Genomic DNA, 16,515 nt, shown 5'->3' with positions numbered 1-16,515 from the left:
GTTCCATGGCGGACGTGGACTCCTGTGTGTCCCTGGGGGTGAGTGGCTCTTTTTCAGTGATGTGTTTCTACCAGGCTTTTGGTGTCATTGCTACTGCCATGGAAATCGTGGCGGTAGCCTATGTCATAATATGGTGGGCGGATCCTTGTCACCCGCCTGCCTGTAGGTGGCTACCGCCGGGTTCAGTGTTCGCACCTTGCTGGCAGTTGGTGTGGTACATTGGCTGTCTATGGGAGAGATCACCTCCACGGTCATGATTTGGCATTCTTTACCGCCAGCCTATTGGAGGTGATGCCGCCACATTAATCCTGGCAGTCAGAAGAGCACCAGGGTCATAATGACCACCTTGATGTCATTCACAATTGCTTTACGTTTGTACCGCCTTGAGGCTATTTTTGGTACGCCTTGCGGACTGCCCCTGTTACGTGGATTATTGCACGATTGCCGACATACTTCAGCATGGGCAAACTAATTTTTTGTCTCTCCCTTTTGTGCTGCATTGTGGCCATGACACTCACAGCGCGAACAGGAACAACAGCGTGAACTCGATCAGCGGTATTGAAGCTCTGGTCATATTGTTCACAGTTAATAAGAGTCGTTTCTTCTGGCTCTCCCCTTAAAACAGTTGAAATTGGTAAATGCCTTACATAAAACAGAGATCCTCAAAGGGAAGGGGCTCTCCTGGCACAGTGGGAGAGCCAATACTACAATATTCACTGCACTTTGGAAAACTAGACCCATGATGCTTTGCAAGCATTCTTTTTCACAACATTTTTGCTCATAACTCAGCCTGTGGTGGTCCAAGGACAATGGGAACGCCTTCAAAACATTGACCACAATGTGCTCTTTCTGTCTACATTATCGCTGTGTCCCCACACTATACTAGTGGGGACACCAAAATAATAACCCCTCCCACCAGTCATTGTCCTTTAAGTTTCCTCATGGCTAGATTATTATTTTTTTTTTTTATAGCTGAGAGAAGTGTGTTTTAAATTCCTTGTTTTTAATGTCACTGAAATAGACTTGCCAGTTTGTGAAATGTTTTCCAGGGGCTTAGTACATGATTGCATTCCATAATTTTTTCTTGTTTTTTTCTGGGATGTTCTTTAGGGGTGAACAATGTGGTTACATGACCATGTTTTATACAAACAATTGTTATGATACTATCTAGGGGATGTTTTGAGCATTACAGCCTAATGCCAGAAGTTTCTTTATGATAAAGGTTCAAATGATACTTACATATATTTTAATAATCTTTCCTTACTACAATTATGACCATAATTCAGGCAAATTTAACATCCTTATTACACTCTGAATGTTTGAATACTCTTGATATGTTAGGGTGCCTCGAGTTTATTTCTCCTCTATCGCTGTTTTGTGTCTTTTTTTGAGGAATTGTGTTAGCCAGCCAGCTACTCTGAAGCTGGGGTGGTGAAAATAGTATTCTACTGGGATGAGCACGGCAGATTTAAATTAGGATACTAAAGGCAGCATTTCCATTTTGTTATGCAAATCGAGGAAGAAGGTAAATGGAAGTGATTTAGTTATATGTAGGGCCACTGGAACTATATGGCAGGAAAAGACGAAATGATGAGGCATGGTTGACCAATTTATGTGGCAAGAAAAGTCCAGTTATGAATTTACAATGCCAAGAGCTCTAACTCAAGCAAATGCAAGAGCTATTGCATTGCAAATGCTTGTTTTCTCTTCTTCCTGACCCAGCCTGTGGTCTCCCAAGCCCTAGGGTCTTCTACTGCCCTGTACATGGTGGGGGCTTGGACCCTCACAACACTTTGGGCTCAAAAATGTTTGGTGCGTATACTGCCTACACCAGTTGGACCTGTGCTCATTCTAATCTCGGAGGCTAGATTGCATACCTGTTTTTATAACACAGGCCTCTGAGAATGCAATGGAGCATTTCATGTAAATCCACAAACCATAATACAATCTTCAGACTACAACCGAAAACATATTGGGATAAGTCTCAGGGTTGCAGCTGAATGTCTCATATAAAACCAGAAAATACAGGACAAATGTTTGAGTTAAATTAAGCATTTGTCATAGTATTCTCATTGGCAAAAATATTTAGGCAGGGGGCAATGGAAGTAGGGGTCCAAGCAGTGCTTAATTTGTGCTTGTTGTTTCCGGTGCTGAGCACCGCCACTTTTTTTTGAGGGCCGGGGCTTATTCTTCAGTCTCAAGCATTTGCTGCGAGCAAAAGACACCTATGGGAAAGACGGAGGAAGGGAAAAACGAATAAGCGTAGCAAACGGAAAAAGTAGAAAGCTGCCAGAGTGAGCTGAAGGGGCAGCGAGTGGCTGTAAATGGATTGAAGAGACCCGTGATATCTTCAGGATTACGCCGCCTCAGTATTCCGTGTTCGCACATTTAAATGCATCAGGCGTGTGTTTAAGCAGAGGGCTTTAGGCACTGGCACCTTTTTATTTACAAATTAAGCACTGGGTCCAGGATATGCTGCAGCACCCTCCAGATAAACCTTCAGAAGTTCAGAAGAGGAATGAGCAAGAAAGAGTCCTTTACGTTTAGAGTGATTTAGGCCCATATTTATACATTTTTAGCGCCGCATTTGCGCTGTTTTTGTTACGCAAAAGAAGGGCAAACTTAAAAAATACAAATGTATTTGGCCTTAGTGTGTGGTCCAAGACATAGCCCAAGTGTCATGCAATGTTATCTGACAAATGGCAGCTGGTTTAACATGAGCATTAATTTCTTTGACTTCAAAGTAATGGAAGTTTGTAATTTGAACCAGGTGGCAATCTTGCTGGAGACCAGGAGAAACTGCAGGATCGTAAATGTTTTCTAACAAAAAACAAAATTTAAATACTTGTGAATGAAATTAATATTTCGAAATGCATCAGCAGCAAAAAAAACTTCAAATAAGGCAATTTTTGTTTGTAATTATGAGGTTTGATGAAAATAAAGCTTTCAATACATCACAACAAACCAATACACTTGTATAATGCATAACTGGTAACTATACACAGAAATTAGGGGGCATATTTATATGCCCCCAGCGCCACCTTGTGCCACATTAGCGTCATTTGTTTATGATAATGTGGACCAACGAGGCCAAAATCCTCGCTCATTATTTACCAAGTGGCGCAATGCATGCATTACGCCACTTTGTAACCCTTTGTGATACATTATGCATGAGCCTGGCATAATGTATGCCGAGGGGGTGTTTCCCCATGAGGTGGGCCGAAAAAATGGCACAACGAAATCTAACAGATCTCCTTGTGTTATTTTTTACGGCACTTTTAACACCTGCTCAATGGGCCCCTATGTACTCTGCAGGAGTGGCACTAATATTTGGACGCTACTCCTGCTGAGTACATCAATAACGTCAATAAAAATTACGCTATTGCTCCCTACCCTGTGCCATGGTGCGCTGTATCTTAGATACGGTGCACACATGGTGGAGGTAGGGGGCACTAAGGGACGCAAGGAAAGTGGCGCTGCACTAAGTGCAGCGCCATGTTATTTAAATGTGCCCCTAGATGTTAGCATGCTATTCTTTGTGCACTACATAGGTGTAACAGTAAGTTGCATGAGTGATGCAAATTTAATGGACATTTCAAAGGGCAATTGCATTTGAAAATGTGCACTATGTAAAAGGCACTGCCTTAGCACAACATGCTTTATTCATTTATTAAGAAAAGTGTGCTCCAAAATCTATCACTGGATACCGACTGTTCGCACACCTTTCTACTGTTGAATGGCCATGGCTAATTTGCTACTCTTTGTGTAACACTTGTTTCTTGATTTATGAAAAATGATGCACAACTGCGCTAGTGCAGTTGTGCGTCAAAGAAACTACCGCTGGCTAACGCCATTCCTTATCTTCATCTGTGCACCATGGGCCGTATTTATAGGCCACTAGCGTCCTGTGTCACTAACCACAGCGCCATATTTACAAGGTGGCGTTAAGCCACAACCTTGTAAATACGGCCCCTTCCCACGCAGCACTGTGCGTGGAAGGGGCAAGCAATGGGTGTTGCTGTGGGCCTGCCACAGCAAAACCCATTGCATTTTGACGCTGCCTCAGGTTTATGAAATCTCGTAAACCTGAGGCAGTGCCAAAATCTAACGTCACCCCCAGGGGAGGATAATTACATTCTGTTCCACGGATAGAAAAAGCAAAATGCCAGAAATTATTGTTTATGTGCAGGAAGGTGTCCCTTCCTGCACATAAACAATAATTTGAAAATGACTCTTTGGTACTTCTGTGTGTGCTCAATTGTGCAGCACACACAGAAGTGTCATTAGTGATTGTTTATGTGCGGGAAGGGACCCCTTCATGCACATAAACAATCACACCCCTCAACACAGACATCCTTGCATGATGGTGCAAGGATGCCTGCGTTGGCAGCTAAATTTAGCGCCAGCACAGGGGGAAATGCTGGGGTGTGCCGTATTCCCTTAAATACAGTGCATCCCTGCTTTTCTAAAGTGGCTCAGCGCAGCGCTGCCAATTTTGGCACAGCACCACGCTGCACCACACCACATCTGGCCCCATATTTAAAAAACCAAAAACAAATTGAAGAGGTACCCCTCACACCCCCAAGGGGACAGGTTTAAAGTGCAGACACATACAAAGATTCCCTTTGGGACTATAATTAATCCTAAACCATAAATAGAGTTATAATTAACTACACTGGCACAAAATATTTAAAAAACCTAAAAGCGAGAAAACATTGAATTTATAACCGTATCTCAATCTTTTTACTATAAAGCACCCCTCTTAAAGACCATATTGTTTTTTTCTTATTTCTTTCCTTTTTTATTTTTCAATAAATGTTTAAATAAATACACCATACATCTGTACACATATAATACTTCAAAGCATTCTGACATATAATAAAAAAAAAATTGTTATCCTTTACAATAAAACAGTATTTATATCCACAGTAAGACTATGGTGGTCATTCCAACCTCGGTGGTAAAAGGCGCTTACTGCCGTTCAGAAGACCGCCATAACACCGCCGCTGCCGCGGTAAACCGCCACGGTCATTCTGACCCACAACAGTCAAACCGCCAAAATACTGATATCCATAAAAGTCCGCCACACCAAAGGGCAGCGAGAAACTGGCGATGACCAAACCTCCACCGTCACGCCAACAGAAATACGCCCACACTATCACGACACACGAATCCACGCGGCGGTCTTTCAACCGCGGTATTCCATTGGCGGTACACACCGCCGCGCTCAAAATACACACACACCTACAAAATACAACCACATTGGACAATTCAAAATACACACACCTGATACACATACACACACCACTCCCACACACCCATTACAATATAAAACACACACCCACATCACCCACAAACCTCCACTCCTAGAGATTCGTGAACACGCACCGAGAAAAGACATCCGAGCACCCAGACGCCCAATTCACTGTCACCCAGCAATATTGGCACGCACTTCACACAACACAACAATACACATCACCACACTTAGCACCACACAATCCACCCTACACATCACCCACACCACCCCATGGCACCGCAAATACACCCCAGGTTCTCTGATGATGAACTCAGGGTCATGGTGGAGGAAATTGTACGAGTAGAGCCACAGCTGTTCGGGGCACAGGTGCAGCACACCACCATTGCCAGGAAGATGGAGCTATGGAGCAGAATAGCGGACAGGGTCAACGCTGTGGGACAGCACCCAAGAAATTGGGACGAAATCAGGAAGAGGTGGAACGACCTACGGGGGAAGGTGCGTTCCATGGTATCCAGGCACAACATCGCGGTGCAGAAGACTGGCGGCGGACCCCCACCTCCTCCCCCAGAATTTACAACATGGGAGGAGCAAGTCTTGAACATCCTGCAGCCTGAGGGCCTCGCAGGAGTAGGCGGAGGAATGGACTCTGGTAAGTAAAATCTTCACTACTTCTTCCCCCCACCCCACCTGCATGCCAACTCATACCGCCACCCTCACCCCCACCCCCATCACACCTACTCCTTGCAAATGTCTCACCATCACAACCCACCCATCCCAACACCTAGCCCTGCATGCGTCCACAAAGCATGGGCACCCATCACCTAAGCATGCCCACTGCACATACACATACAACCCCCCCCAACCACTGTCACAACAGCCCCCACAAAGGAATGCCAGCACTGGGGTACACAGGCACCCACCCATTGCACGCTATGGCACACACAGAAGCAATAACCATACTTTTATACCCCTGCAGGACCCGAACGCCACGTCACCGCGCAGGAGGGTCCACATATGTCCACTCCACCCCCAGAAGAGGCCCACAGTGAGGACAGCAGCTCTGTCTCCTTGGATCTAGATGACCAGCCCGGTCCATCGGGGACCTCGGGACAGTCGGTTCCCCTCACACAGCCACAGGCCACAGCAGACCTTCCCCCCTCTGGGAACACCAGCACAGCACCCACCCAGCGGGCCCATACCTCTGTCCCCAGGACACGTCAATCAGCGGTGTGTCCACCACTACAGGGAACCCAGGCTAACCCAACACCCCAACAACAACAGGGACCTGGGGGCAGTGGTAGTGGGCACACGGTCCAGGGGACAGAGGCCCAGGGAAACAGGGGAACTAGGAGGGCTGCTGTGCGACAGGGGGGGGGACAGGCCCAGGGAACCCACTCTCCACGAGGCCCTCTCCTCCATCATGGGAGCATACCACCGCTCCCAGGAGACGATGGCGACGGTCCTGGCCAGGTTTCAGGAGATCCAGCTTCTGCAGGAGCAACAGTATATGGGGTTCAGGGAGGAACTAAGAAACATAAGTTCCGCCATGGGTACCATCGTAGTGGCCCTGAATCAGGTAGTCACCACATTGTGGGACACTGTGGCACCTCAAAGGGCCCCTGACACTAGCATGCACCAAGAACTGCCTACCACCTCCGCCGGCGCTAGTGGACAGGAGGCCCCGACACAAGACCAACAGGCCACCAGAACCCCACCCCCTGCAGAAGGAGGACCACCCCGCAAGCGGGCCCTGAGATCCAGGAAGAAGACAGAGTAAGATGTCAAGACCCCCGCCAGCAAAGGATACCGCCCTGATTGTCATCCCACTGTCCCACATTGTCACCATGTCCAACCTTAAACTGCCCCTGCTCCACTTCCCACAGGCATTTGGACAATGCACCTGTGAAACTGATAGTCTGGACTCTGCCATGGACAATCCTCCACCATCACCCCTCACCGATTTGCAACCACCCATCCAATTTAGAGCACTTGAATAAAAACACTTATTGCACAAAACAATCTGGAGTCTGGCTGTGATTTAGAACAAATGTATTAGACATGACTGTGCCAAAATGTTCATTCACATTGTGATGCCAACAAACCGCTGTCACACAGCTGTAGTCCATGGGGAAACAAAGCAGATGTCACACAGTGGGGCCCACATCTCTGAAAACGGAAGGGAAAGTCACAACACAGTTACCATACACTGGGGGGAAAAGTCAGACAGTAGAGAGGTAGGAGTCTTTAAGTAAATGTAATATGCCGGTGTGTACTCTTACCTGTGTGTCACTGAAAATACTGCTGTATTACTGTGTTCCTGTTCTCTATGTCGTCCTCTTCGGCTTCCTCCTCTTCACTCTCCACAGGCTCCACAGCTGCTACAACACCACCATCTGGACCATCCTCCTGCAGAAAAGGCACCTGGCGGCGCAAAGCCAGGTTGTGAAGCATACAGCAGGCCACGATGATCTGGCACACCTTCTTTGGTGAGTACATTAGGGATCCACCTGTCAAATGGAGGCACCTGAACCTGGCCTTCAGGAGGCCAAAGGTTCGCTCGATCACCCTCCTAGTCCGCCCATGGGCCTCATTGTACCGTTCCTCTGCCCTTGTCCTGGGATTCCTCACTGGGGTCAGTAGCCATGACAGGTTGGGGTAACCAGAGTCCCCTAATAGCCACACACGGTGCCTCTGGAGTTGACCCATCACATACAGGATGCTGCTATTCCGCAGGATGTACGCGTCATGCACTGACCCAGGGAACTTGGCATTAACATGGGAGATGTACTGGTCAGCCAAACACACCATCTGTACATTCATGGAATGATAACTCTTCCGGTTCCTGTACACCTGTTCACTCCTGCTGGGGGGGACGAAAGCAACATGTGTCCCATCAATGGCACCTAGGATGTTGGGGATATGTCCAAGGGCATAGAAATCAGCCTTCACTGTAGGCAAATCCCCCACCTCAGGGAAAACGATGTAGCTCCGCATGTGTTTGAGCAGGGCAGACAACACTCTGGACAACACCTTGGAAAACATAGGCTGGGACATCCCTGATGATATGGCCACTGTTGTTTGAAATGACCCACTTGCTAAGAAATGGAGTACTGACAGCACCTGCACTAGAGGGGGGATCCCTGTGGGTTGGCGGATGGGTGACATCAGGTCTGGCTCCAGCTGGGCACACAGTTCCTGTATAGTGGCTCGGTCAAGCCTGTATGTCAGTATGACATGTCGTTCCTCCATTGTCGACAGGTCCACCAGCGGTCTGTACACGGAAAGATTCCTCCATCTCCTCGCATGTCCCAGCGGATGGTGCCTATGAAGGACAACAGCGAGCACAGAGTCAATCAACCCACAGGTACGTAACCACAGCTTGCACATGACACGATTCCCAATGCATTGAATTGCTTTTATGAGTGTTGGTGCAAGGCCTAGGTATGTGTGACGCAGTTGGTAATTAGGCCATGTGGGCCCTTGAAATGCCGGCTGCCTGACCTGTGAAATGCGACAGTGGGATGTGAGGTCAATGCGTTGGCGTGGCACACCGCGGCGGTAGGCAGTCGAAGACCGCGGCGCAAAGCCTCATTGGTTAACATTGAACCCTATGGGTTTCAGGAGCCAATGACGATGTGCGCCGGCGGTCGCGGTACGCACCGCCGCGGGCGTGACCGCCATTTTCTATCTGCCTAATCACTCAATACCTGATCTTCGACAGGAGAGGACCTACACTGCAAGTGCTGCTGTGACCTCGGTCTGGAAGAGACAATGGCTCATGCGACTGGGGAAAGGGCCCCTGCCTTCACTGCGGAGGAGTTGGAGAAACTTGTGGATGGGGTCCTCCCCCAGTATGCGCTACTCTACGGTCCTCCAGACCAACAGGTAAGTACACTGGGACCATGCTTAGTGGGCAATGCCTGGGTTGAGTGGGTGGATGAAAGATGGTGGGGAGGGGAGCCATTGAGGCATGCATCAAACGACAGATGAGAGCATGTGCCACATGGCAAGGGTGGGGATGGGGGGCCACTCCCATCGAGCATGCAGAAGGTGATGACAATTTTTCTCTCCCTGTACATGTCACATAGGTCAGCGCCCACTAGAAAGTCGCGATTTGGCGTGCCATCGCCAAGGACGTCCGGACCCTGGGGGTCCACAACAGACGGGGCACCCACTTCCGGAAGAGGTGGAAGGACATCCGACGCTGGAGCAGGAAGACGGCGGAGGCTCAGCTGGGGATGGCCTCCCAACGTAGGAGGGGTGCCAGTCGTCATTTGACCCCCCTGATGTCCCGGATCCTGGCGGTGGCCTACCCCGATTTGGATGGGCGCGTGAGGACATCACAGCAGACACAAGGGGGTGAGTACAAATACATTCTGCTGACTTTGCGTGCAGTGTAGGTGTCTGGGTGGGGGAGGAGGGCTGTGGGTATCCCTAGGCCTGGGCGATTTCTGTAGGCTAGGCCCCTCCGTAAGGCATGGCCCTGTGCCCCGCCCCCCACCTCTGTAGGGTGCCAAGTACAGGTATCCATGGCCCTGTGTCATCTATGTGTGCAGTTGTCATCCATAGGCTTGTAGGCCATGTCCCACGGATTGCGTAGTGGACCCCAAGTGTGCGGCGTAGTGCAGGGGGCTTCTGTGTCTGTCTTGTCCGCCAACGGTAGCGGTAATCCATGCACTCAACATGTCTTTATTTCTCCCCCCCCCCTTTTTTTGTGGTCTTCCTGTTCATGTGTGCATTAGCATCATCAGGCGGAGGAGAAGTGGCATCGGAGCACGAGGGAGCTGCATCCCACATGGCCCTGGAGGGCCATGCAATGGAGTCCGAATACACCAGTGGGACGGAGGGCGAGGGGAGCTCCACAGCGGGGACTCGTGCTGATGTCAGTGACAGCGACTCGTCCTCTGAAAGGAGCTCCCTTGTGGTGGCGGCAACATCCGTGCCCCCCGCAACAACAGGTACAGCCGCCACCCAGCGCACCAGCACCGCCCTCCCAGCAGCCCCTCAGCGTTTGCCCCGTGCCCGCTCACCCAGGAAGGTGGGCATCTCCTTCGCCCCAGGCACCTCAGGCCCTGCCCCTGTCGCCCCTGCTGCCCTCAGTGAGGAGGTCATTGACCTCCTGAGGACCATCATTGTTGGGCAGTCTACCCTTTTGAATGCCATCCTGGGTGTAGAAAGGGAGGTGCACCAGAGTAATGCATACCTGGAGGGCATTCATTCGGGTCAGGCTGCCCATCAGCGATCGTTCAACGCTCTGGCCTCAGCACTAACGGCAGCAATTGTCCCTGTCTCTAGCCTCCCCCCTCCAACTTCCTCCACCCAGACCCAATCCCCTGTACCTCTGCCTATCCCAGACACACCATCAGACCAGCCTGCACACACCTCAACACCCAAGGGAAGCTCATCCAGACATAAGCACCACACATCACAATCATTCACACAAGCAACATCCACATGCAGACATACCAACACCCACTGCCTCCACTGTGTCCCCCTCCTCCTCGTCTCCCTCCTCCCTCCCTGTGACGTCTCCACTCACACTTGCATGCACAACATCTTCAGCCACTACGTCCATCACCAGCACACCCACCAGAACACTCCGCACAAGTGCAGTCACCACCCCCACTACCATTTACACATCTCCTGTTTCCTCTCCCAGTGTGTCTGTCACCCCCTCTTCCAAACTACACAAACGCAGGCAGCCACCCACCCAACAGCCATCCACCTCACGACAGCCTCCAGCCCAAGCACCTGCACCCAAAGACACCAGACTTCACACTCCTACAACCACATCCTCTTCCTCCACTCCCATACCCACTACACCTACCCGTCCCTCTCTTTCGAAATTGCTTTTCCTTGCAAACCTTAACCTCTTTCCAACAACTCCCCCACCCCGTCCATCTCATAAGACTCCAATCAGCACCTCAGCCACCACAAAACCGGGACCTGTAAAGACTGTTGTCCATGGACTGTGGAGTCCCCCACCCTCAAGGGCATCCAGTTCAGCTAGGAGCCAAGGCACGGCCAGCCCACCCCCGGAAAAGCATCCGAAGATTGCCAGTGCCCGGCGCGAGAGACCAAAGACCCCAGGGACCAAAATCCCTACATTGGCTCCGGCAGGAAGTCGGGTGCCACCTGGCACACCACCAAAGGTGGGAAAGGGACACAAGCGTACAGGGAAGGGTGGGAAGGGCAGCACGCCCGACAAGTCCGGCAGCAGGCCAGCTGGCCAGGAGGGCCCCACCAGCCCCATCCCAGGTGTGCAGGAGGACACCCAGAGGCCCGGTACTGCAGCCCAGGAGGGCCACGCAAGCCACGTCCCAGTTGGGCAGGAGGACACCCACAGGCCGGGTACTGCAGCCCAGGAGGGCCCCGCAAGCCACCAGACAGATGGGCAGGAAGGCCCCGACAGCCACATGTCAGGTGGCGAGTGACATCCATGCCTGGGCCGGATCCGCTGACCAGGACACTCATCTCAAGCACCGCTCCGCTGGGCACCACCATCTCAAGCACCGCTGAACAGGGCACCGCCGTCTCAAGCACCGCTGAATAGGGCACCGCCGTCTCAAGCACCGCTGAACTGGGCCCTTCATCTCAAGCACCGCTGAACAGGGCACCGCCGTCTCAAGCACAGCTGAACTGGGCCCTTCATCTCAAGCACCGCTGAACAGGGCACCGCCGTCTCAAGCACTGCTGAACAGGGCCCTTCATCTCAAGAACCGATGGCCCATTGGCGGAAGGGGCAGGCCCGCATCTGTGTCGGGCAGGGCTGCACGAAGCACTCTGGGCACTAGTCCCCCTCCAGTACCAGTGGAGACTGATATTGACTTGAGAGACTGTGGCTTTGCACTCCCCAGGATGGCACAGTGGGCAACCCACCCGCTGTAGAGACTTGAGAGACTGTGGCTTTGCACTCCCCAGGATGGCAAATGGGCATGGAGGCCCCTCGTGGATCTGGCGTCGTGGACTCATCTGGCTGAGGTGCTTCCCCTTCCCTTCCCTTCCCCCTGAGGTGCCTGTAGTTTTCCTATCTGATGCCCCTGCAGTGTTCTCTCCGTTGGAGGCAGGTATCCTGTGTGGGCTTTGCCCATGTGTTTTGGCCCAGTGGCCCACGAACAATGGCTGATAGACATATCGGACTGGACAATTTATGTATATAAAGTTATAGATGTGTGATATATTTTATACTCAGTCTTACAATATAATTCTATATTTATAATCATTTCCTTTTGCCTTTGCATTCTTCCGGGGGGTTTGGGGGGGTAACTGTGATGTATTTCTATGCATTGATGTGTGTGTTGTACTGGGTGGGGGTGGGTGTGTCGCGTATGTGTGTCCCCATAATATTTTCTCCTCCCCCCTCCCCTGTGTCGTAGGTGCAGTACTCACCGTTGTCTTCTGCGTCGGCGTTCGTGCTCCTGGTAGAGGAGCAGGAAGACAATGGCTGGTAGGATGTGGAGTTCGGGTTCCATGCTGTCCAGATTCCTCGTGGGGTGTATGGAGGTGAGCGTTTTCCGTTTGAAATGTCTGTTTCCGCCGCCCGGAAAAGGTGGCGGATTGGTGGGTTGTGATAGGGTGGGCGGTACATTGTTTCCCGCCTGTCTGTTGGCGGTGACCGCCGCACTGTTTGTTTGTCCCGCCATGGCGGTCGGAGTGTTAAAGTGGCGGTCTCTGTTGGCGGTTTCCGCCAGGGTCGGAATTGCATTTTTTTTACCACCAGCCTGTTGCCGGTTTGGCCGCTGCTTTAACACCGATCGCCAGGGTTGGAATGACCCCCTATATCTCTTGTTTATACTGTAAAAAACAGTCTGACTGTCTGACAAGGTATATAGTTTTACTGTGGAAATAAATGCTTTTTTATTGTAATGGATAACAAAAGATGTTTTCAATTATATGTCAGAATGCTTTTAAGTATTATATGTTGTACAGATGTATGGTGTATTTTTATATTGCACTGATGCAGGGGCCAACACAGGGCTGCGCCCTAAACCCTCAAAATGGTGCATCCAAGCATATTGAAAATTACAGTTTGTGGCACTGCCAAATGTGGTGCAACGCTGCACTCTGACATTTTCCCTGAAAGCTGGGCAATAATGGCCCAATATTTCAGATGCACCTACACCTTCCCCCCTACATGTACCAAACATTTCTGAATCATCCCAGCAATCGCTTCACTATTGCCACTGATCGACCTGCCCATGTGTAGCACTAAGAGGCATATTTATACTTTTTGGTGCAAAACTGCACTAACGCATTTTTGCATCAAAAGGTTTTGCACCAGCTTGCACCATTCTTGAGAGCCAGCCGGGCACCATATTTATGGAATGGTGCAAGCCAGCGCAAAGGGTAGGCTAGCGTAAAAAAAAAAAACTTTGGCCGGTTGGGGGTGGCAGTATGGGAGAAGGAGGTTTTGCACCAAAAAATGACGTAAAAAGAATTACTCTAACCAGCCTAGCTTCATTTTCTGATGCAAAACCATCCATTCCACATGACTCCTGTCTTAGAAAAGACAGGAGTCATGCCCACCACTCTAATGGCCAGTACAGGGGACCAGGGTCACCTGGGCATAGCCATTGCACCCCATGGCACCCCAGGGGCCCCAATGGCACTTGAAAAAATAAAATAAAATACTTACCTGTACTTACCTATACGTACCTTGGATGGGGTCCCCCATCCTCTGCAGTCCCTCTGGTATGGGTGGGGGTGTCCCTGGGGCCTGGGGAGGGCACCTATGGGGCTTATTCCATGGTGTTTTATCATGGAAATATGCCCACAGGTCCCCTAACGCCTGCCCTGACCCAGACGTTAAATAATGGTGCAAAGCAAGCTTTGCACCATTATTTAACCCCTCCTCACCCCTGTGATTGTAGCACGGGGGATAAATATGGTGCTAAGGCCATGGAGTCATTTTTTGCACAGGAACGCCTACCTTGCATCTCATTGATGGAAGGTAGGTTTCCACGTCTAAAAAATGACTTTAGCTCCATAACTTTGGCGCTGGACGGGTCTAGCGGCAAACTATAAATATGGAGTTAGTTTTGCACCGAATTTGCGTTAATAAAAAATGACGCAAATTCGGCACAAAACAAGTATTAATGTGCCCCTCAGTGTGCAACATGTCATACGCTAGTTGCACAGGGTGGCTCAACAAAAACTCTCACCTCTATGCACCATATAGGAATGGGCCCAAAAGTTAACATATACAACATATGGGGTATGTCTGTGATCATCATATGTGCTGCTGTACAAGTAGCTCCCATTTCACCATGTAACAAGGTTGCCTGTGCAGTGGGAATGGTTGGTGTTGTGCACAAAGGGACACAGTCCTGCGTAAGAACAGCCACAAGTGGCATCAATGTCGCACTGCGGGCCCAATGTTACAAGCCTGTAGTGCAACATTAGCATCATATACATTTTTGCCAATGTGGATCCAAACTGACCATTCTCCCTGTGCCACATTAACAAAATCACACAATGCATGCATTGATCCACTTTGTACATCCTTACACCGCTATATGCCTGTGGCAGATAGATTGTATGCAAGGAAATATCCCTTACGCAGGGAGGGAAGAACTAATGGGGCTGACAATCGGTAAAGGTTGCACTGTGCCATCTAATTACCTCACGTGTGAGGCCTGCTAAAGGCAGATGACAAAGTGACAGAAGGATTGTAATCAATGGATCTCCCTGTGCATTGCTGCACTAGTGCCTTCATTCATGGTGCCAATGCAGTAAATCACCAAAATAGCGACAAGACTGCTGTTGGAATGTCCACCATGGTGAACAGAAATGTAAATTACGTGCATTAATGGTGTCAGTGGCTGAGGCAAGAGGCCTGCAAGAAAAATGGTGGTGTGGGATCAATGCACCAAATATCTTGAAAGGTTGCCCTGTGTGTGATGCACAATGCAACACATAATAAACAACTACAACCTGTAGAATTACAAACCTGTCACACACCCACTTGCCACTTCCACACCACCCTGAGTTCTTGGACTACACTAAACCTAATCCAGATGTGCTGACCTTTTCAAAACTATCAGAAGCTGGGTGGGTCTCACATGTTTTACATGGGAAGATCACAAATATACATATGCAATGCCTATTACATGCAGTGTCAGGGGCACATGGAAAATATGCCACAATAAGGAATGCAAGGCGCTTCACCTTGGCATGTTACGTATGACCTATCACTATCCACCACTCAAGTGCAAGTCAGAAATTTTAGATGCTTGGGCACAGCACTGTGATGTCTGTGTCTGGATATACTGGCACATATGTACCCAGTGGTGAAGAAACAAACAGTGCAACAGCTCTGCTTGCCCTGCTGTGCAGCATCAATTCAAATGTCCAGAGATGTGTCCTTCTCACAGATAGTCAATGCATCCCTATATGTGCCTTTTTTACAGGAATACGTCTCACCCCTGTGGTTCCCCCTGTGCTGGCAATGAAGTGAACGGCTTGCACCAATGAAGACATCCTTGCACCTTAGTGCAAGGGTGTCTGCTTTGAGGAGACTGCTTGTTTATGTGCTTGTAAGTACACCTTCCTGAACATGAACAAACATCCATGGCATTGTGCCTCTCCTATGTGTGCTGCAGAATGCTGCACACAAGGAAAAAGCAAACAACAAGGATGAATAAAAGCATACCTCATTTTGCCATGTTAAAGCCAGCCATGAGTTGGCTTCAGTAATTGTCACTGCCACAAATTTTAGAAATCTGGGGCAGCATGATAAGTAACGGAGAAAACTGCATTGGAGGGGCCCATTTTTACATGGACACCTAATGTCACAAACGGTGGCAATGCACCTCCTTGTAAAAATAGAGCACTGAAAATCACCACCGGAGCATTTCTAAAAGTGAAGCTCCGGTGGTGATAGGGCCTTGTAAATCTGGCTACCAGAGTCATGTATTCAGCATCCTGTACCACTCAACATAACAATGAACCATCTTGTGTGCATGTGCCCAAACAGAAAGGTCTACCTTCCACAAAAACATCACTTAGTCCAGCAATGCAGCCATCGTTGCAGCGAGGCAACAAGGAAACCTGAGATGTACGGATGAGTATTGTCTTGCAGGAAGGGAGAAAATCCTGTTTGCTCTCATATACACAATGTGGCTGAATCTGACAATGGGTTGTGCGGATGATGGACACATCACTCAAAGGGTCAAGGAGGATGCATGTGGACAGCTCACTCCCTACTGTTACTCTAACAACACATATAGGGTGGCAGATAAGTTACTTAGGGCCAGATG

Source organism: Pleurodeles waltl, chromosome 4_2 (assembly GCF_031143425.1).
Source record: "Pleurodeles waltl isolate 20211129_DDA chromosome 4_2, aPleWal1.hap1.20221129, whole genome shotgun sequence".
Taxonomy (NCBI): domain Eukaryota; kingdom Metazoa; phylum Chordata; class Amphibia; order Caudata; family Salamandridae; genus Pleurodeles; species Pleurodeles waltl.
The sequence above is the reverse complement of the archived record's forward strand: the minus strand, read 5'-3'. Positions refer to the sequence as shown.